The sequence below is a fragment of the Cyanistes caeruleus genome, chromosome 11 (assembly GCF_971803275.1).
Source record: "Cyanistes caeruleus chromosome 11, bCyaCae1.hap1.1, whole genome shotgun sequence".
Classification (NCBI taxonomy): Eukaryota; Metazoa; Chordata; class Aves; order Passeriformes; family Paridae; genus Cyanistes; species Cyanistes caeruleus.
Genome location: NC_141711.1, coordinates 18,365,479 through 18,384,855, shown reverse-complemented (window position 1 = coordinate 18,384,855; position 19,377 = coordinate 18,365,479). Strand labels below are relative to the sequence as shown.

Sequence of the window (19,377 nt, the reverse complement as noted above, 5' to 3'; positions counted from 1 at the left end):
ACCCAGGCCGCAGAACCAAGGCCCCAGAGCCACACGCGGACCTTGGGGTGGGCTCTGGTCCCTCCCAGGGAGAATGCCAAGATATTTTTGGATCAGTGGAGGGAGATGCAGCTTCAGGTTGTGCTTGGCCTGGATCTCAGGACTCCTGAGAGCCTTCAGGTTGCTCTTGGCCTGGATCTCAGTGTCATCCCCTCGGCAATGAGGATCCTGAGGAAATGCCATGAGGCGCAGCCCCTGCTCCTGGAGCCATCCACGGGCACAAAGTGACCCCAGAGGGGCCAGGGCAGCCCTTGCTGCTGCCTCGGGGTTTGTGGTGCCCCAGATGGGACAGAAAACGTCCCCTGGAAGGAATAAAGTGGGCATTTATTGAAGGCCTTCCCCAGGCACACCTCGGGCAGCCAAAGCCTCCCAGAGGCTGCAGCCAGCACGGACAATGGGCACCAGTTTCTCACACAATTACCAGTTTGCTCCAGTTCCAGATCGGGCTTCATCCTCCAATTCCAGCTGCAGGCAATGAAGTCATTCAGCCCCAGTTTGCTCCCCACAACTCACTTTTGGTCAGACTTTTTGGGGCCTGGGGCACTGAGGTGTCCCTGAGATCCAGGCCTAGAGAGGGATTGTATCACTGGGATTGGGATAAACTTTGTTGTAGGAGAAAAATGTGTGTCCTGGGGCTTGGCTGAGTCCTTTGGAGCTCTGTCCTCATCCAAGCTCCTGCAGGAGAGCTGTGCTGTGTCCAGGAGCTGCTGGGAACATTTCACCTGGTCCTGCCATGGTCTAAAGCATCCCCCGTGTTACTGATGTGCTGTGCTCTGTGTGCTCCTGATAGCTGACTTGTTTAACACATTACTGATTTAAAAAAAAAAACCAAACAGGTTTTTTGTTGTTTTTTCTTTTATTTTAGTGGGGAGGGAAGTGGGAGGGTAAATTTCCTAATTGTTCTTCTTTGGTATTTTTTTTTTAAACTATATAAGGGAGAAATGTAAAAAAAACCCAGCTCTATGGTGATGATTTTTTTTATGCAGTAGGAACAAACTGCCCTTTTCTGAAGTATTTGCAGAATTATTAAAAATAATACAATAAAAACGAACAACCACTAAGGTTTATGCAACATTTTATACAAAGAAAGGTTCCCTTTGGTTTTGAAGGGCACAAGATTTCGTTTACTTACTTTGTTCTCAGAAATTAAAGGAAATGGGAAAACCCCATTCTGTGTATTTTAGTTTATATGGATGTACTTTACACGACACTCCCCCAATGAATTAAATAATCACAGCTACCCTGGTAGAGCAGACAAGTGTCCCTTGATGTGAAGTGGGGAACTGAAAAACAAGAGGAGGTTTAGAAACTTGTTTGAGGTCATGCAGCAAATCTGTGGCTGACAGAAACTGAAGTTCCCTGGGGTCACAACTTCATGTTATTAAATATAAAAATCTAAATATCTATATAAGGTATAGATATAAATCAACATAGATATAAATATAAAACATAAGTAAATGTAAATATACAATATAAATAAAGATTATAAATATAAATGATATCAATCCCATAAATATAAATAAAATGCAGACTAGCCACCACTCTCCTGCTGCTGCCCCTTCCCTCACACCCATGGCTGGTTTTGCTGGTTTTGTGTCAGGGCCATGAAGGGAGTGGCTTTGGGAACTGCTGGGGATGAAAACCCTGCCCAACCCAAGCTCCCAGTGCCTCCAGCTCCCTGCCCAGACAGAAGCTGCTGCTGGAGGGAGATGCCACAGGGAGGGGAACTGCATCTTCAATTCAATTCCAGCTGCTGAATTGAAATGACCTCCCAGCCACGGTTTCACTCCCAGCCCCCTCTGATGATCTTTTGTGCTCTGATTTTTGTGCTTTTATGCTCTTCTGGGTGCCTGGAGCGTTCAGCTCTGGGGCCTCCAGCATAACAAGGATGTGGAGCTGTTGGAATAAGTCAAAAGGAGGCCACGAAATTAATGAAAGGGCCTGACCCCTCTGCTTTGGAGCCAGGCTGGGGGAGCTGGGGATGCTCAGCTGGGGAAGGCTCCAGGGAGAGCTCAGAGCCCCTTCCAGGGCCTAAAGGGGCTCCAGGAGAGCTGGAGAGGGACAGGGGACAAGGGATGGAGGGACAGGACACAGGGAATGGCTCCCAGTGCCAGAGGACAGGGTTAGATGGGGTTTTGGGAATAGATTGCTTCCTGTGAGGGTGGGAGGCCCTGGCACAGGTGCCCAGAGCAGCTGGGGCTGCCCCTGGATCCCTGGCAGTGCCCAAGGCCAGGCTGGACAGGGCTTGGAGCACCTGCGACAGTGAGAGGTGTCCCTGCCATGGCAGGGGTGGAGCTGGATGGGCTTTGAGGTCCCTCCCAACCCAAATTTTTCTATGATCCTTTGTAATACCTCTGTCCCATGCAGAGGGAGAAATTCTTCCTTTAATGCACAACACACTCATGAAAAAATCTGCTCTTTCCCCCTGAGGCACTCTCTTATACGGCAGCCTGCAACACAGGAAATGAAATTCTTTTCTTAAAGGCTTTTTCTCATCTTGACTACCCAAGCCTGGCTCTAATAAGGAAAATGTGCTATGGATTTTGACAAAACCTTTCCACTCCTCTCTGACTGTGCCACTCCTGGGTGCTTCTGTTTTACTGTGTGCCAGAAGCCAGAGCCAGGCCCCTGTTTCTCCCAAGATGTTGCTGTCAGCTGATGGAGAGGCTCCTTCCAGGCTGTGATCAGCTCCATGGCTTTTAGAATTAGGGAGTCCTTGTGGCATTCCAATTAAAAAAGGATAGTCGAGAATTCCTTGCTAGCAATGGTTAATGACAAAATACCGGAGTGTGCTGGTTAATCCAGCCCCTCAATCCCCTCTCCATCCCACTCTGGAAGAGGCACAGCAGCTTTTCTTCAACACTGTTGTAAAACATCTGAGGAGCTCTGAGATCGGGGGCTGCCGACACCCCCTTCCTTCCCCTGCTCCTCACGAATGAATCATCCCTCCCTCTTCCCAAAGGGCTGGAAACTGTCTGCAGTGGAGGCATGCCATGCTCAGAAGAGCAAACAGCAGCTATTTGGGCAGGCAGCTCCAGGCCAGGGCTAATTTTGGCAGCAGCAGCAGTGACGTGGGACTGCTGAGCCCTGGTGTCCCAGCCCTGGCACCCACACACCCAGCGGGGCAGGGAGGGGGGCACGGCCAAGCCACGGCCCCTGTGCCCTCACCAGGACTCACAATGGAAGCCAGGACAGGTTTGTCTTCACAAGCAAACTGGGGGTCTGCTGGTGGATGAAGCTAGGTGCTGAGGGATGGCAGAAGCAATGGGAGGAACCAGAAATTCCATGGGAAAAGAAAAAAATGGGGGTATGCATTAGAAGGGGGTCTGTATTTAGGTGGTCTGGGGAGCCTGTACTTCTCAAGCACCTCAGGCAGTGGGGAAAGGGAGAGGGAAACGTGGCTGGGAAATTAGGATAAAAAGGAGGCTGTGTCCTCTAAAAATCTGAGAGACCCCACAGGAAATGCCCCATGGCCTCTCCCTTTATTCAATAAAGAGGACTCCTCTGCCTCCTTTATGGACACAAACCTCTGGTGTTTGTGGATTGATTTCCCTGACAAGGACAGGCTTTCTGTGGGTTATTCACTCGTGACAGGGGGGTCAGGGCTGTGTTTGTGCTCACAGCCCTCTGTGGCTGGAGCAACAAGAGTTCTGCCTGCTCTGGAGACACCCAGAAGAACAAATGTGCAAACTCCAACAGAAACCTCCCCAGGAATTATTCTGGGCTTTATCAGCTTGCTGGTTTTTGGTGCTTTGGTTTCCTTTCCCAGCTTTTTTTGCCAGAGTTGAAATGCAGGCAAAAAAATCACAAGCCAAAGGACTCGGGACCAGCTCAGAAGACAGAAATAAGAGCAGAATAGGCCATTAAGATAAAACAGGAACAAGGAACCTCTGTGTGCTGTTTGCAGGGATGAAGGCATGATGTGATACAAGTGGCACTTAAATCAGCTTTCAATTTTTCCTGCTTATTTTTAGATCTCATTTCCAGCAAACCAGCCCAGGTTGTGCTTAGAAGTCTCTGCTTGTTTGCCAAGCTCTTTCCTGAGACTTCACAGGAAACTTTTTTGGGTTCCTGGGGCACAGATTCCTCCTCTCCCACCTCCTGTAGGTACCACTTTTGTCCTTGCCCTTCTCTACATCTGAGCCTCCCCTTCAACATGTTCAGCTGCCAGTGCAGCCTCTGCTGCTGGAGCAGAAGGGGAAAGGGCTGTTGGAGGCTATTAGCTAATTGCATTAATTAAAATAATTTGGCTGCACACAATGACCGTGATTGGGGAAGGAGGATGAAGTGACAGGGAGAGAAGGCAGGAAGAGGTTGAATTTTTGGGAAGAAGCTGGAAGGAGGAACTGTGGGAGAGCTGTGGTCTCTCCTTCCTTTGAGCACACAGCAAGGAGGGGTGGCAGTTTGATTTTTCAGCTAATTTTCTAGTGTTGTTACTTCTGGAGTTTGTGGTTTTGTTCGTCGGTTTCTCAGAGGCCTTTTTGTGATTTGAATTGGCAAATTTTTTTGTGGGTTTTAGATTCACAGAATGTGCAAGTTTTTCCTCAATTATTCCCACGCTTGGCAAGCTCAGCCTCCTCAAACCCCTGTTTTATCCACCCCACCCCTGCAGGTTGAATTGCAAACCTGCTCTGTGTATTCCAGTGCTGTTACTAATTTAAAAAAATCCTAATTATTTGACTAATTCAAGTAAAGTGGTTTAAATTTTAAAATTGTTGGAATTAAAGGGTTGTTTTTTTTTTTCAGGAGATATTGACAAAGCCAAGTGTGTTTTTGTTGGGAATGTAACACATAGTCTGGACTAACCCTATTGTGCCTCTCTGGCCTGATAAGTGTCCTTTGAGTTGTTGTAGCTAGGTGAAATAAATCTTTATCTATCCAGCTGAAGGAGTTCAATTTACCTGTATTTTTATAGAGTTTGGGGGTTTTGTGTGAAATGATCCAATCAATGGGAAGCTGTGTTGTGAGCTCTGTTTTGGGAAGGAATCTGCGGGCAGGAGGGAGGGAGGAGGCAGCACTGGGGGCAGGAAATGTGGTTCTACTTCTCTGGGTTTGTTACTAAATAAATGTGGATATTTCATGGGCTGATAGGACTGTCTGAGGAACCCTCAGACTCAGGGAACTGTGCACACTGCAATTCTGCTTCCTGCAGCAGCCGCCACTCTGCCTTTACGTGGAATTATCCGAGACGGATTATTTCTTCTCATCAAGGATATAGGGAGTGAAATCTGACACAAAAATCAGATTTCTCCCAGCTGCAAGTTCCATTTCAGAACAGAAACTGTAGGAAGCTTTCTGTGCTGCATTTGCTGTGCAGGGCAGGGAGGCAGCAGCTCCCTGGGGAAGGCTCCTGTGCTGCTGGGGCAGAGTGCAGGTGCAGGGCAGCCTCAGCCCCGGGCTGCAGGTGCTCCTCAACCTTTGCACAGAATTTCTGCGGTGCTCTGGGGACACCTTTTGGTTAGAAGCAGTCTGAACCTGGCTTTGGATCCAATCCCCACCTCACACCCAGCTCTTCCCTCTGCTTTTCCCACATGGATTTGTCCTCCCCCTTTCGGGTGATAAAATTTATAAATCCCTTCTGCAGCTGGATGGGCTTTTTTAAAATGCCATTCTGAGGGTTTTTTCTTCCAAAGTTTTGGTTTCCATATCATTAGATGGCAGCACATGCCAACACAAAATCGGTTTGTCCACAAAGCTGAAAGACAGAGGGTCAGGAGAGGTTTCCTTGGATCTGAATAATGATGCAAAGAATGCAGTGAGTCTTTACAAGAGGATATAATGAAACTTCTTTCTTAAATATCCATAAAGCTTCAGGCTGAACTGCCCTGAGCTGCCAGTGAGACTGGTATAGATGTTTAAATTATGGGGAATAACGCGTGGTGTGAGGGAAAACCATGACATCCTGTGGGAAAGGCCTCCCATAAATTTCATGTCTGGGTTTGTTGCTCAGGTCAGATTACATGAACCTGGAAAGTCAAATTCAAATTTGACTTTTTTTTTTTTTTTCCTTCACTTTATTCTTGCTCTGTCTGAGCCCTGCCCAATATTTATCTCAGAACAGCCAGTCTGCACAACTAAAATGTCCCCACTGTGGGGGGGACAGTGGTTGTGAGGTTCCTCATTGAATATTTGGGAATCAGAGCATTAACAGTTTCATATTTAATTTAATTTAACAATATTTAATTAAGAGCAGGTGTAATTAACACCCACAGACAGTTTTGTATCCAGGTGTGAGGTGATGAGGCCCAGGTGAAAACCAGCAGGCGAAGGAAAATGGGAACAAAGTGCAATTTGTATTTAATTGTGTTCATGCTTGCATTTTCAGCACAGCCTTCCCTATCTCTGTGTCTTCTTTGTGACCAGGGCTGAAAAGCAGCTTTGTGACAGGAGAAAAGCACCTGAGATGGGCCAGGACATGGCTAAGAGGAGGGAAGTCAGGATTAATTCACACTGAGGCTCCAGCTGAGAGACCATGGTGGTCACTGGCAGGTTTCTCATTCAGGACCTTTGGCAGCTGGACCTTTGGCAGTCTGTCAAGGACCTTCAGCTCTAATTTATGGGAATTCCTTGAAATCCCCAGCTTGGACCCTCAGGGTTTGCCCTGGGAATTCTGGGATCCTGCAAAGGATCTGCATTGCTGAGTTTTTGTCAATATCAGTCAAAATTCTCCTGCTCTCTCAAACCCCTCACCTTGTTAATGCCTCCAAATTTAGTCTTGGATTGGAGCCCTGAACATCCTCAGATAATCTGAATTGTCTTGTCACTTCTGACTAGAGTATTTCTTTTTCAGACAGGAATAAATATGTATCTCTTACGATTTCACATGGAAAGGAAATTACCTCAGCACAGTTCTGAACAAAGAGCCAGATTTACAATCCTGAGGTGGCCTTGCTTCCATTACTACCAATAAACCCCAGAAGCTGGTGACTATTTCAGGCCCCAAATCGCTCCTGCTTTTTCTCCTGACAAGCTTGCACATTGATTCTGACATGCAGACTGACAGCTCTGTGGCATTTTGGAATGTTCCAACTGCACTGAGGATGTGCTACTATTTATTTCACTGCCCCCATTCCCAGAGCAGCCACTGACTCACAAGAAAAAGCTAAGAGCAATATTTGGCATTTGTTTCCTGTGCAGTACAATTTGCCTGGTTCATTAACCTTCTTTATGTAGATGTAAATTCTGAGTCTGACATGGCTATTTTGGGGGAGCATGTCAGAACCAGATTTGTCTGTCTGAGCAGCATTTGCTTCGGAAAAATGTTTGAAATTGCTTCGGCAATTTTGTCTTTTGAAGCAAATTTTGCATTGGTTAAGCTGTGTTTGTGTTGTACTTTTGGCTCTTCAGCACCATTAAACTTGCAGGACAAATTGTGTCTAAAGCACCAGCTGGAGGACAGTGTCCTGTGTCTGTTAAACCAGAAATAGTTCCTTTTCTCGTGCATCCCAGCAGATTGATGGAGGCTGAGCCTAAATTCTGCTGTCACTTTTACCTGGAGTACCAGAACAGTGCTGGCATAGTGGCTGGGCTCAGTCCTAGGGGGCATTTCCAGCCTAAATGGTTCTGTGATAGTTCTGTCATCCCTCAACACCTTTTCTACATTTTTCTCCCTGTTTCACCAAGAACTGTGTGGGAAAGGAAGGAGAGGGACAGAGGGAAACCCACTGGCCTGTTCTGCTGCTAATTTTGTGGTTTTGTCTCACCCTAAATTTGACTTCAGCTCTGATTCTCCACTCCAGTGGCTCCTTCCTTGGAAAAGATCCTCCCTCTCTGTCCTTCTTGTGCTGTCCTTTGTAGCATCAGATTACACCGAGGAACTGGGCTCACATGGGTGTGCATTCTCCACATCAGTGCAAAATTAGTTTTAGAAAGACTATATTCTGGATAGAGCTTGGTTCTGCCATCAACAGCGTGAACTGTGCTCTGCTGTTGGAATTGGTTGAGAGATTTGGCCTGTCTATATAAGAAAAAAGAAACACTGAATTAATCTGGATCCTAAGCTAGCAGAAGCAGCAGGCAGTAGACCAGGTTATAATTTATACTGGAATGGCAAAACTTGTCCAAGTTGTTCCAATACCTCCTTTCTGGCCTGTGACATCTGCCTCAAACTGGAGCCTTTCCTGCTTTCAGTGTGTCCTGTGTGGAGAAGTGTTTCATCTCCCTGTTGGTCTTTTGACCATTAAAAAATTAATTGATTAATTAATTCCTTTTTGCAAGGCTTGGAGCAAGATGTGTACAGGGATCTGGTTCTGAGGTTCTGCTGCCTTTTCTGTGTTTTCTGTGTAAAAAGCTGTGCCAGAAGAGAGATTTTCCCACGTTAAAGTCTGCAGGTCCCAGGAGAGTGTGAGGTTATTGCATTAATGGGCTTTGCTGAGGTGTTTTAAGGGTGTCTTTGAACCCAGTGAGCTGTGATTTCCAGATCTTCAGAAATTTCCATTAATCCCATAATCAAGTGGAGGGTTCTGCTTTTCTCAACACCAGCAGGTAATTTATATAAATATATCATCACTTTCCATGTCCTACTTTAACCTGGAGAGTTCAGCTGATGCATTTGCTTCTCCTGTTCTGGTCACTGACCTGATCCTGAGCAGAAATGTTTGCACAGCTGCTCCTGCTCAAATAGAGATTTCTCTGCTTTATGCTGCCACAAGCAAGAAAGCTTTCAGTGCCACTGGATGTCACCCTAACAAAGCTCAGAGTGCTTTGGCAATCCAAATCCTCACGTTTCCATTGTAACTCAGGGTGTCTTAAACTCTGGGCTCCTCAGCAAAAGGGGTGAAATAATTCAGAAGTTCCCATGTAGGATGTGGATAGCTCAAACATTATACCAGGCAAAAACATCCCAGGTTTCATTTTGGGTTTCATTCTGGGTTTTCATTTGGGTTTTTGTATCATCTTGGCTGTTTCAGGAGTTCTTTCTAGAGCCTCACTGTGCTGCAGGGGCTGTTTGGGATGTACAAAGAAGGAAAATGTCAACTCTGACTGTTTTTCTGTCCCATTTCCTGACCTGTTTGAGAGTTTCTGAGCAGTGTGGAAGTTGGGTGTTCAAATCAAATCCAAAGTCAGTAAAACCTGACCCTGCCCTCAACTTTCCATTTTCAAAGAAGGCAAAAGTTAATTTAGTTCAGGGACCATGAATGGTGCCATGATAAAACTCAAACACAAAATATCTCTGTAGAAGAGTGACTCTCCTGAGGACCAGCAGCGAGTGATGAGGTTGGGTTGCTGCACAGAGATCTTGAACCACAAATCAGCCAAAAATTATAAATTGAGGGTGGGCTCCTAAAAGAGATAGAGAATCATCTTTTCAGGTGCTTGGGAGGGTGGAGAAGCATTAAGGGCACCGGAGGAGCCCCTCCATTCATGAATTACTGCTGGAATAATTTGGATAATACATTTTAAATTATCCAGGTGTGTTGTCTTGACCTCTGCTGAGCAGAGTTGCTGTGACTCTCTTACCCTTCCCACCTTGATTAACTTTTACAAACCCCTGGTCCAATTCACTGCCACACAGCCTGGGCTGGTTCTCCCTCCCTCTTCCACCTCCTTTTTACTCCCAGTGTGACAAAAGGTGCTGAAATAATTGCACAGAGGCTGCAGACAGCGCTTAAAATCTAAAGAGACTCCCTAATTACTCCTAAAATATGTTTAATAGCAGATAGAGATAGCTGGAAAATCCAGTGAATGCTGTTCTATGGCAAGCTGGGTAATTTCACCATATATTACAACAGAATGGAATGTCAGGGCACTGTACAAAAATTTAATTATGTCATTAGTTGACTGAGTCACACAAGTTTCTCTCTTTACTCAAGCCTTGCTGTGGAGGGGTTTGGCAGGCAGGGAGCTCTTTCCTGGTGGATGCTCCTCTGGAATTTTGGTAGAAATCTCAGAGGGACCATGCTAGAAATCGCAATCTGGGGCTCCTTTGGGAGAGATGCAAGGTGAGGTGAGATCAGGGGTGCCAGACAGCTCCTGCTGCAGAGGGGTGATTCTCTTGGGTCATTAATGACCTGCAGTTGACTCAGTGACTCCAAGTGAAAATCTCTGAATTCCATTACCCTGCTCATCTCTGGGCAATCGATGAATGTCTCCCCAGGGACACATAAATAGCTCAGCCCTTTAAACAAGTGTCAGGAAAGGGCCTTCATTTCCCCCGTGTGCCTCTTTATGGTTCATTTAAATGGGCAGGAAAACGCAGCCCTTGGATGTTTCCAAAGGCACATTAATACAAAATGCAAGATGCACAGACCAGGGGGGAAAAAAAAACCCAAATCTCTTTTTCTGTTCATGTGTGAGGGCTGTCATCAAAGAGGGGACGTGCCTGCTATTCTGGAAATATCCCCACAGGTTTTCTTTCTTATTTTGGAGGCTGTGCCAGCTCATGGCTTGTGGTGCTCCGTGGGCTGGTGTGGCCACTGCCAAAACCCCATTCCCAGCCTTTTAGAAGGGCTGGATGTGCTCAGCTCGGTTTCAAATCCAGGTTTGTGGTGAGAAAAGGCTGCAGAGACCAGAGCCAGAGAGGAAATGTGCTCTGACACTGGGGGCTTTGAGGTGCTTCCACCTTCTGCCACAAAATTGAGCCTGGAGGGATGAAAGGCTGCTGCAAACTCCTCTGAAAGGAGTCCAACACCAGTGATGCTTTTTGGGGGTTCTCTGATACTCTTTCAAATGTTAAACTGCTGGGGAGGTGGGGGTGGGCAATAAAAGCCCTTGTGAGGCAATGGTGCAGCCATTGGTGCAAAATAAATGCTTATTTTATTTTTTTTTTTCTTTTGCTTGGATTCTTGATTGTCTCAACACCACAGAGATGTTTTGTTTTATCCACCAAGCAACATTGGCCTCAGTTATCCATAAATACATTTATACCTGGCCTTGCTTTGGCAGCTCCCTCTCTGCTTCTGTCTTTCTTTTACTGCACCTCCCCAAGGTTTGAGTTAAACAGCAATAAAAATAAAACAAAAACTGATTTGTAACAGGTAGTTGTGGTGCATTCCAAGCTATTTTGGTTGATTAGGAGCTTGATTACACTGGCTGATTGTTGGTGCATTTTACTGCAAGTTTTACAAACCACTCCAGTGGCCCTCAACATCATTTACGTGCCTGAAGCAGCAATGAAACCCTTTCTGGAAGTCCTTTTAGGAATGGGAGCAACCCCTTGCATTATTCTGGCATTCTGGCCATGCCAAAACCTCACAGGGTGTAGGGGGGTGGTTTTTTATGGGACCTGCTGTGGGTGCAGAAGGAACATGAGAGGCTTTGTCCAAAGCTTGGCCTCCTCAAGTCTGGTCTGTGAATGTCACACCAAACCTTAAACCCACCCCAGCTCCACCTAAACAGGTTTGCAGTTCATATAAACAGCCCTGAGCTGGGATTCTGGACAAAACCAGGATTGGAGCAAGGTTCTCAGCCAGGGGAGGCTCCTTGGTGCTCCGAGGGATGAATGTGGTGGCTCTGCAGGCAGCACCTGTCCTGCTGCACCTGGGGAGATTCAGAACCCTCAGAAATCCAGATCAACACGTCCAAAAGGAAATTTGCAGGGTGAGTAGCCTGGAAAAGGCTTTCTGTGCAAAGTTTCTGGTGACTTCAGGAAAATCTGCTTAAGAGATTTCGGGGGAATATTCCTGCTTAATTCAGCAGAGCTCTTCAAGTGGGGAGATGGTGCTTCTGGGCTCAGTTTAATTTTGTATCTGCAGTGGATTGTGGAGGGTTTGTAAGAGCTCTCCTGGATGCAAGTGGAGCTGAAAATTTTGCCCTCAACCTGATGTGGTCAAAAGACTTTTGATTTCTTGTTCCCATTTAAGCTCATGCAGGCTGATTTTTCATCATTAAATTTGCATTATGATGCCAGGAGTCTGAGCAGATCCACAGCCCCAGAGCCTGTTGTGCACAGGGAATTCTGGTTTGGGTGGGAAGGGGCTCTAAAGGTCATTCCTGCCATGGGCAGGGACCCTTCCAGCAGAGCAGGCTGCTCAGAGCTCGTCCTGGGATGTTCCCAGCAATCACAGGCTCTGCAGCCTGTGGGCAATCTGGTGTTACACCACCCTCACGGCAAGAAAAATCCTGGAACACTTCTGGCTTAGTTCCAACCCACCCCAAGACAGCCCTGTTGTGTTTGGATGCCCCATTTCCTGGTAAAAACAGAAAATGATCAGCACTAGGAACAGAGATATCCCATTTTTAGGTCCTTGACGTGTACACCTATGGAAAAACGTATATCATCCTTTAAAAACCTTTCTGAATTGCACTCATAGCTGAGGCACAGGTGGAAAGTTTGGGTTTTTTTTTTCTTTCTTTTGTGGTTTGCTCACATCTAATTGTGCCTCACTGATGGGAGACACAGCTCAGTAAACGTGAGGGGTTTTCAGTCTCAACTCAGAGCCAGGCAAGATTCAGCCTTGACTGCCTGTTTGTTTTTTTTCATTTCTGCATTACAAGTGTCCAGTTATCTGTGGGTTTAGATAAAGATTTCCTGCAGCTCTTATCAGTGAGAGGCTGGCAATAACAGGCAGCACGCCGAGCTCTTGCAGAGCACAAATATTGTTTTTGGGACAGCACTTGGTGCTGTTGGAATCCTGTTGAACACTTCAAATTACAGCAGCTTCTCCTGAGAGGAGGAAGCAGATTGTAGGCACCTCTTGTCCTTTTCTAACGCTTCTAAAGTGTAAACCCTCCAAAACTTTGTGCGTGGTGGTAAAATGGAGATGCTCAGTTGATTTCTGCTTGCTGTCTGAAGCCCCTACCACCCTGTAATTTGAATTTTTCCTGCTGGTAATTGTTTCTTTAGGCTCTTCTCACTGCCTGAGTGCTGTCCTGGTTAAATGTCTGCATGTCTGAGCGCACCCAACCATTGAAAGTTGGCAACAAATAGTGAAAAATAGTAAATTAATAGTAAATAGACAGCAAAAGATGCTTAGCCAGTCTTTTTTCAGACAATATGTAATTTTTGCTCAGGTAAAAGGGTTTGAATAGTGAAAGGCCACTTGTCTAATGACCCAAGGTATTTTGGTTTTTCACTTGTCTGAGCCAGTGTATTGACCAGAGTGCCATCAGATCTTTAATATAATTTTATTTGTGTTGGTGCTTAATTTCCAGCTGTTATCTCCAACTTCCACTGGCAATACTTGAGGAGCTTCTTCCCTTCTGATAGTAAATATTCCAGTAGCTCCCCATAGAAAACCTGTGCCCACCACAAGCCAGGTAATTCCTGCAGTAAATTGAATAATATCTTCAAAGACCGATGCAGAGTGTGCCAATCCTTAAATTAAATCCATGGATATCTAACATGGAGATCCAGATAATGTGTGTTTGGGAATAACTTTTGGGACCACTGGGAGTTTCTCAGGTGGGACAAAGCCCTCCCACAGCCAAGTCTGAGCTGTGGAAGCAAGAACTGCTGGCCAAGAGAAGAATCCACTGCAAGCTTTTCCCCAAACTGTGTCTCTGACCCAGAAACAGCTCCGGCCTGAGATCAGTTGTTGCATTGAGTATCCAGTGGTTGTGAGGAAAATGATACCCTGAGCACCCCCTAACTATAGATTAGAGAAGTGCTGAAGCAGTTTTATTTCTGGAAATGTATAATCTCCTTACATCAGCCTCGTGCCTTTGTGCAGAGGATTATTTGCACCGAGTGGCTGGGGCTGGGACAGGTTTGCAAGGAGGGAGTGCTGAGGGTGCTGCCTGCTCCCAAATTGCATCCCCAGTTGCTTGGTAACAGATGCTGAGCTCCCGAGGGACTGGGAGCACTGGGACTGTGTGGCTGTGTCCTTGGACAGCCCTCCTGGAGGCTTTTTCAGAGCCAGGAAACCAAACCCCTCTTCTCTGGAAATCAGGTTTTTTATGCAGTTGTCAATATTCCAGGTCTGGTTGTGGAGTTTGTTCTCTGCAGGCATTTCTTAGGCAATTATGAAAGCTGGGGAGGTGAACTCGGTGCTCACTTGTCCCTCAGCTCCCAAACTCGAGTCAGACAAAAAAAAAAGAATAATTCTTACTTGTGGGGATTAAACTGTTCTATTTTATACAGAGAAATGTTCACTGGGCCATGGTTAAACAATGGCCACCTCAGAAAACTGAGTCAACCTAGAGATCATAATCTTTTGAGTCAGTGATGCTCTTGGTTGGCCTAGATTAAGTATAAATTGTAATAAAAATTGTAATATCAATTGTAATATAAATAGATTAAGTATAAATTGTAACATTCTTGGCCATATTCAAACCACCACATTGTCCATGATAACGTGGCAGCAGTGACTGAGCTGGAATCTGCCTTTGCAGGGCACCTCAGCTCAGCTCTTCCCCAGAATCCCCATTTGCAGCAGTTAAGGGAAACCTGGGTTTTAGCAGGAGGAAAATTCCTGGCTTTCTGGCACAGGAATTCAAGAGTCTCTTTGGAAACTATTCCAGCAGGTAGCCACCTTCCAGTAGAATCCAGGATAATTTAGATTCCAAGCAGAGCAGCAGCTCACTACCCAGGCCATAAAAGCTTCTCCCTTTCCACTGACTTTGCAGCAAAAGAGAATTAAAGACTGGGGTTTTGTGAGAAGGAGTGAGATTCATCTAATCCTGTTATCACAGACTGAAATCACCCTGCAACACCACTCAGCTGATAAAAGGAGGAATGTGAGGAGCTTTAACTCTGTGCTGGGGAAAAAGAAACGCCAAGAGGTTTTCAAGACATGAGAATTTCTGCTCACCAAATAAACCACCAGTGAATGTGGCAGCCCAAGAGCCAGGTGAGCGTTCTGCTCTCACCTGCAACTTGGATTCCCAAAGAAATCTCACCTGAAAGATGGACAAACACATCTTTCAATGAATCCATAAAAGTAAACACTGGGAAGGATGGAGACCACCAACTTGAGCAAAATGATGGCTCCAGGAAAAACACCCAGCCTTCCTCAGTGCTTTTTGATAACATTTGCAAGGGCCTGGAGTGACAGGATAAGGGGATGGCTTCAAGCTGACAGAGAGTGGTTTCAGAGTAAATATTAGGACAAACCTCTTCCCTGTGAGGGTGGGGAGGCACAGGGGGCCCCAGAGAAGCTGTGGCTGCCCCTGGATCCTGGAAGAGTCCAAGGCCAATCTTTGGCAGTTTATTCTCTACCTTAAAAATGCCTTTTCTTTTTTCTCTAGACAGCTCCTGAGGAATTGCTTCTGGACCCTGGGCATGAAAAATGAAGCCCAAACACACGGAATAAGCAAGGTTTTGGTGAGAACACTGAATAAATTATTTGATAGCAAAGATGAAACTCACACCTGCTGTGAGATAAGACATCTTGTGGCCATTTTTGTATTGGGTAACTAAGGACCAACATTATTTCACAAAGTTATCTCCAGCTGAGCAAAACACCTGAGTGTATTCTTAATTTTTAAGCCCACAAATCAATATATGGCCCTTCACTTTCTGTTCTTTATTGCTGTGTAAAATCCTGAGCTCCTTCCTCAGAGATTTTTTTTTGCTTCTCCTTTCTCCTAATCAGGCAAAACTCCCAATAATTCCGTAACACTCTTGAGGCATTATGCAGGTTATTTATAGCTGCTTTTAACAGAAATAACTTGGACAGATCCATCGTGCAGAGACTTCCAAGCAGCAGCAGCAGGGTGCAAAGTTCCCTCTGCCTCTTTTCTGTGCATCCACAATAGAAACTGGAAGGGCAAATGGGGTAATTTGGGCCCTGGGAAGGATCCTGTGTGCAGCTCCAGGGTGTGCTGGGGAATGGAGTCATGGAATGGGTAGGGGTGGGAAGGACCTTGAGGGCTGAATCCAATCTTTAATCCAGCTAAATCCACGCTAAACTGTGGCCACAAGTGCCACATCCAAGTGTCTTTTGAAAATTCCCAGGGATGGGGATTCCACCAGCCCCTTCCAACGTCTGACCAGCCTTTCAGAGAAAAGATTTTCCCCATATCCAACCTCAACCTCCCCTGGTGCAACCTGAGGCCATTTCTTGTCCTGCCCCTTGTTCCCTGAGAGAGATCATCTTCCACTTTACTACATCCCCTCTTCAGGGAGCTGGGCAGAGCCAGAAATTTTTCCAAATCTCCAATCTAAATCTGCCCTGGAGCAACCTGAGGCAATTTTTTCTCCTCCTGTCCCTGTTCCCTGGGAACAGAGCCCGACTCCCCGGCTGTCCCCTCCTGGCAGGAGCTGTGCAGAGCCAGAAATTCCCCCCGAGCCTCCTTTGCTCCAGGCTGAGCCCTTTCCCAGCTCCCTCAGCTGCTCCAGCCCCTTCCCAGCTCCGTTCCCTGCCCTGGACACGCTCCAGCCCCTCCAGCTCCTTCTTGTGAGGGCCCAGAGGTGCCCCAGGGTTTGGGGTGGTGGCTCAGCGCTGCCAGCACAGGGGACAATCCCTGCCCTGCTCCTGTGGCCTCTCTATTCCCAGCCCAGGGGCCAGCGGCCTCTTGCCCACCTGGGCAGCCCTGGGCTGGTGTCCAGCCGCTGTTCCCAGCCCTTTCCCAGCTCCTCATCCCCAGCCTGCAGCAGAGCAAGGGCAGGACCCTCACCAAGGTGCTCAGCCCGTGGATCCAGCCTGTTCCAATCCCTCTGTGAACAGTCAGATCTGCTGGTCCCTGCCCGAGCTGAGACTTGCATTTGTACAATTTAGCTCGGTTTGGAATGAAAAGGGAAGGTTCACCCACGTGCAAGAACTTCAGAGGATGATGGATGGATTTAGCTGGAACAACCTACTCTAAAAATAGATCTCTGGTTCTTTTATTTTGGCACAGGAACAATGAATGTGGGAAGAGAAGGAGCCTGAGAAACTCCACATCCACTGCTCCCAGCAGAGCTCAGAGACAAGGCTGGAAAATCGCATCCTCCCAAATTCTCCAGCCAGGGGTTCATCTGAAAATATCTGAGAACTGATTTATCTTCATCTGGGGTTCCAGAGGAAATGCATCCTGGGAGGTTCCTCGGGCATCTTTGCACTCGGTAAAGTTCAAGTGGACAAGAGAAGGGAACAGAGGGCTTGAGACACTGAATTACTAAAAGGTTCCTGGAAATATGTGGCCAAGAAGAGAAGAACCAACCTGTGAAAGGTGCTGCATTTACAGGAATTAAATCTCTTTTCTCACAGAGGGAAAAGCTGCACTGCCATGTTTTGACAGAAGAAAACTGACATGGAAGGAAGGTGTTGAAAACTTCCAGTCAGGGGAAGCTCTGGAATCCTTTTGTGGTCTCAAAGCTGGAACAATCCCTTTGGAAATCACAGTCCTAGAACCGCTGTAATCTTTGTCATGGATTTTCTATGACAATTTCCCACTGCTTTCAGTCCATGGAATAGCATTGTAGGAGATTGGGAATATCTGTTCCTCTGAAGAACCTCTCCTTCTTATTCTTCATATAAATAAATCACTTAGAGAAAAAAAAAAAAAAAAAAAATTCAGCATCTCCAGTCCTAATAAAAAAGGGACACACAAAAATGTGAAGTGGGCAATGAATATTTTAATTTGCTTCAGACTATTTTAAACTTTTCCCAACTCCTTTGCCATTAAAGCAATGGAAAACTGAATGGATTTCATACCATTGACCAGCGCTATGAAAAATGCCCTGTCCAGCACAGAAACGTGACTGTGGGTTTGCATTTTCAAGCAGTTTGGTTTCCCCTGCCACCACCCTGGGGTGAGACCTGACTGAGGCTTTACTTTGGTTGCCTGGATTAGTCCCAGAGTCAGCATGAGCTTCGTGCTCAGAGCAAATTTAGACAAGCAAGTAAATCAAAGTTCCCTCATGAAGAACTTGTAAATCATGAGGAATGCCTGAATTTTATATAAAGCACAATTTGAATCTGAATGAAAGCCCACATGAATGTTAGAGCTCCTTTTTGTACCTCTGTCATAACTAAAGGAAGATGATGGTACATTTTCTTCCCCCTTTGTTTGTTTGTTTGTTTGATTGTAAAAATAGTATTGTTTTTAAAGAAAAAAATAAAGTGTTTGCAAGACATTTCACTAAAAAGAAAACAACCCACTGTTGTGGGGGGTTCTTGTGTCTGTGCTCTTTTCACTACAAAATAAAGAAGCAGAGGAGGATCTGGGTTGCAAACTCCAGATCAAAACTGGAGCTCTTCCCTGATGAAGGGATCTGATCCCTCCATCCTCGCTCTGCCCAAGAACAGCAGCGTCAGCCCCTGCTTTTGCATCCCTGTGCATTTTCCCAGCACTGAAGAGGGGCTGGAAGCTCAGAGCAGCTTTTCTCTCTCACCTCCATCGGCAGAGACCCCTGCTCTGTGTGCTCTCCACAAATGATGTGCATTTAAATATGAGATTTTTCAGTTCTTTTATGTATTTTTTGATGCCATGACACAATTCAGCCTCACATGCATGTGTGGAAGCACATGCACACACCCAATCACACCAAGAGCTCCTTTTACTTCCCAAATTTTTTTTTTAAACACAAAATCAAGCCTACATTTTAGTCTCCACTGTAATTATAATCAACGTCTTCTTCTAGGAAGATAAAAAGAGAAAAGTGAGAATCAGGAAAAGGGAAATGTTACAAGCCTTTTCATTAGGGTTTTATGTATTTAAAGAATTTACATTTTTAACCAGTGGCAAATTTATTTCATACTCCATAAGCTCTGAGGATCCTTTGGGATAAACAGCATGAAAGCTGTCATTTGAGAACAATCATCTATTTTCTGTTTATTGAAAGTTTGCTTTTTTTTGTGCCACGGTGTTTTGCGCGGAGCTGGAAATATTTGTTCAAAATGATAATTGTCGAACCGCTCGTTCTGTTTGGGATTCACTTGTTAAAGAGAGCTGCCTCTGCCATGAAAATACAGGGAATGGTGCCAGCTGATTGCTGTGGGATGGAGGTTGAAGCCTTCCCCAAAGCCAGTTGAGGTCCCATTGCTGTTTCCTGGCAGCCACGGCAGAGGCAGAGAGGAAAAGTTTAATTTGAGGAGAGGTGGCAGAAATCTGTGTGTGGAGAGCTCTGCAGACCTTGAGGGCTGAAATTCAGGTTTAAGGGCATGGACAGACAGTCGTTTTCAGTGGGAACTGATCCCTTCCCGTGTGGAATTAGTGGAATCTCGCTTCCTGTCAAACCTGGGCTGCTTCCGTCACTGCTGCTGCGAAGCCAGTCTGGGCTGGATCTCTGGGGGGTTTCGGGGTGGAATACCCTTGAAATCCTACAGTCTGACACCAGCTTGCACAGGAGCATCTGGGCAAGGTTTAGCCTTTAGTCTGGGCTTTGTTCTGGGCTCAGGAGCGTGGTGTTCCCCCAGGAGCACAAATAATGTGAAGGGGACTGGGCTCTGACCCACAGTGCTGGAGGGAGCCATCCTGTCCCTGCTGCTCCTCAGATCCCACGTCCTGCTCCCAGCCCCTCCCTGTCCTTGAATC

The 19,377-nt window shown here is 46.2% G+C and overlaps 1 long non-coding RNA gene across 1 annotated transcript; it reads left to right on the top strand.

The window, feature by feature from the left end:
• The first annotated feature begins 3,145 nt into the window (after window positions 1-3,145).
• Window positions 3,146-17,994, top strand: LOC111934882 (uncharacterized). The gene is made up of 3 exons (XR_002867473.2): window positions 3,146-3,234; window positions 15,166-15,241; window positions 16,759-17,994. It is a non-coding gene; the product is annotated as an uncharacterized LOC111934882 (long non-coding RNA).
• Window positions 17,995-19,377: the final 1,383 nt, after the last annotated feature.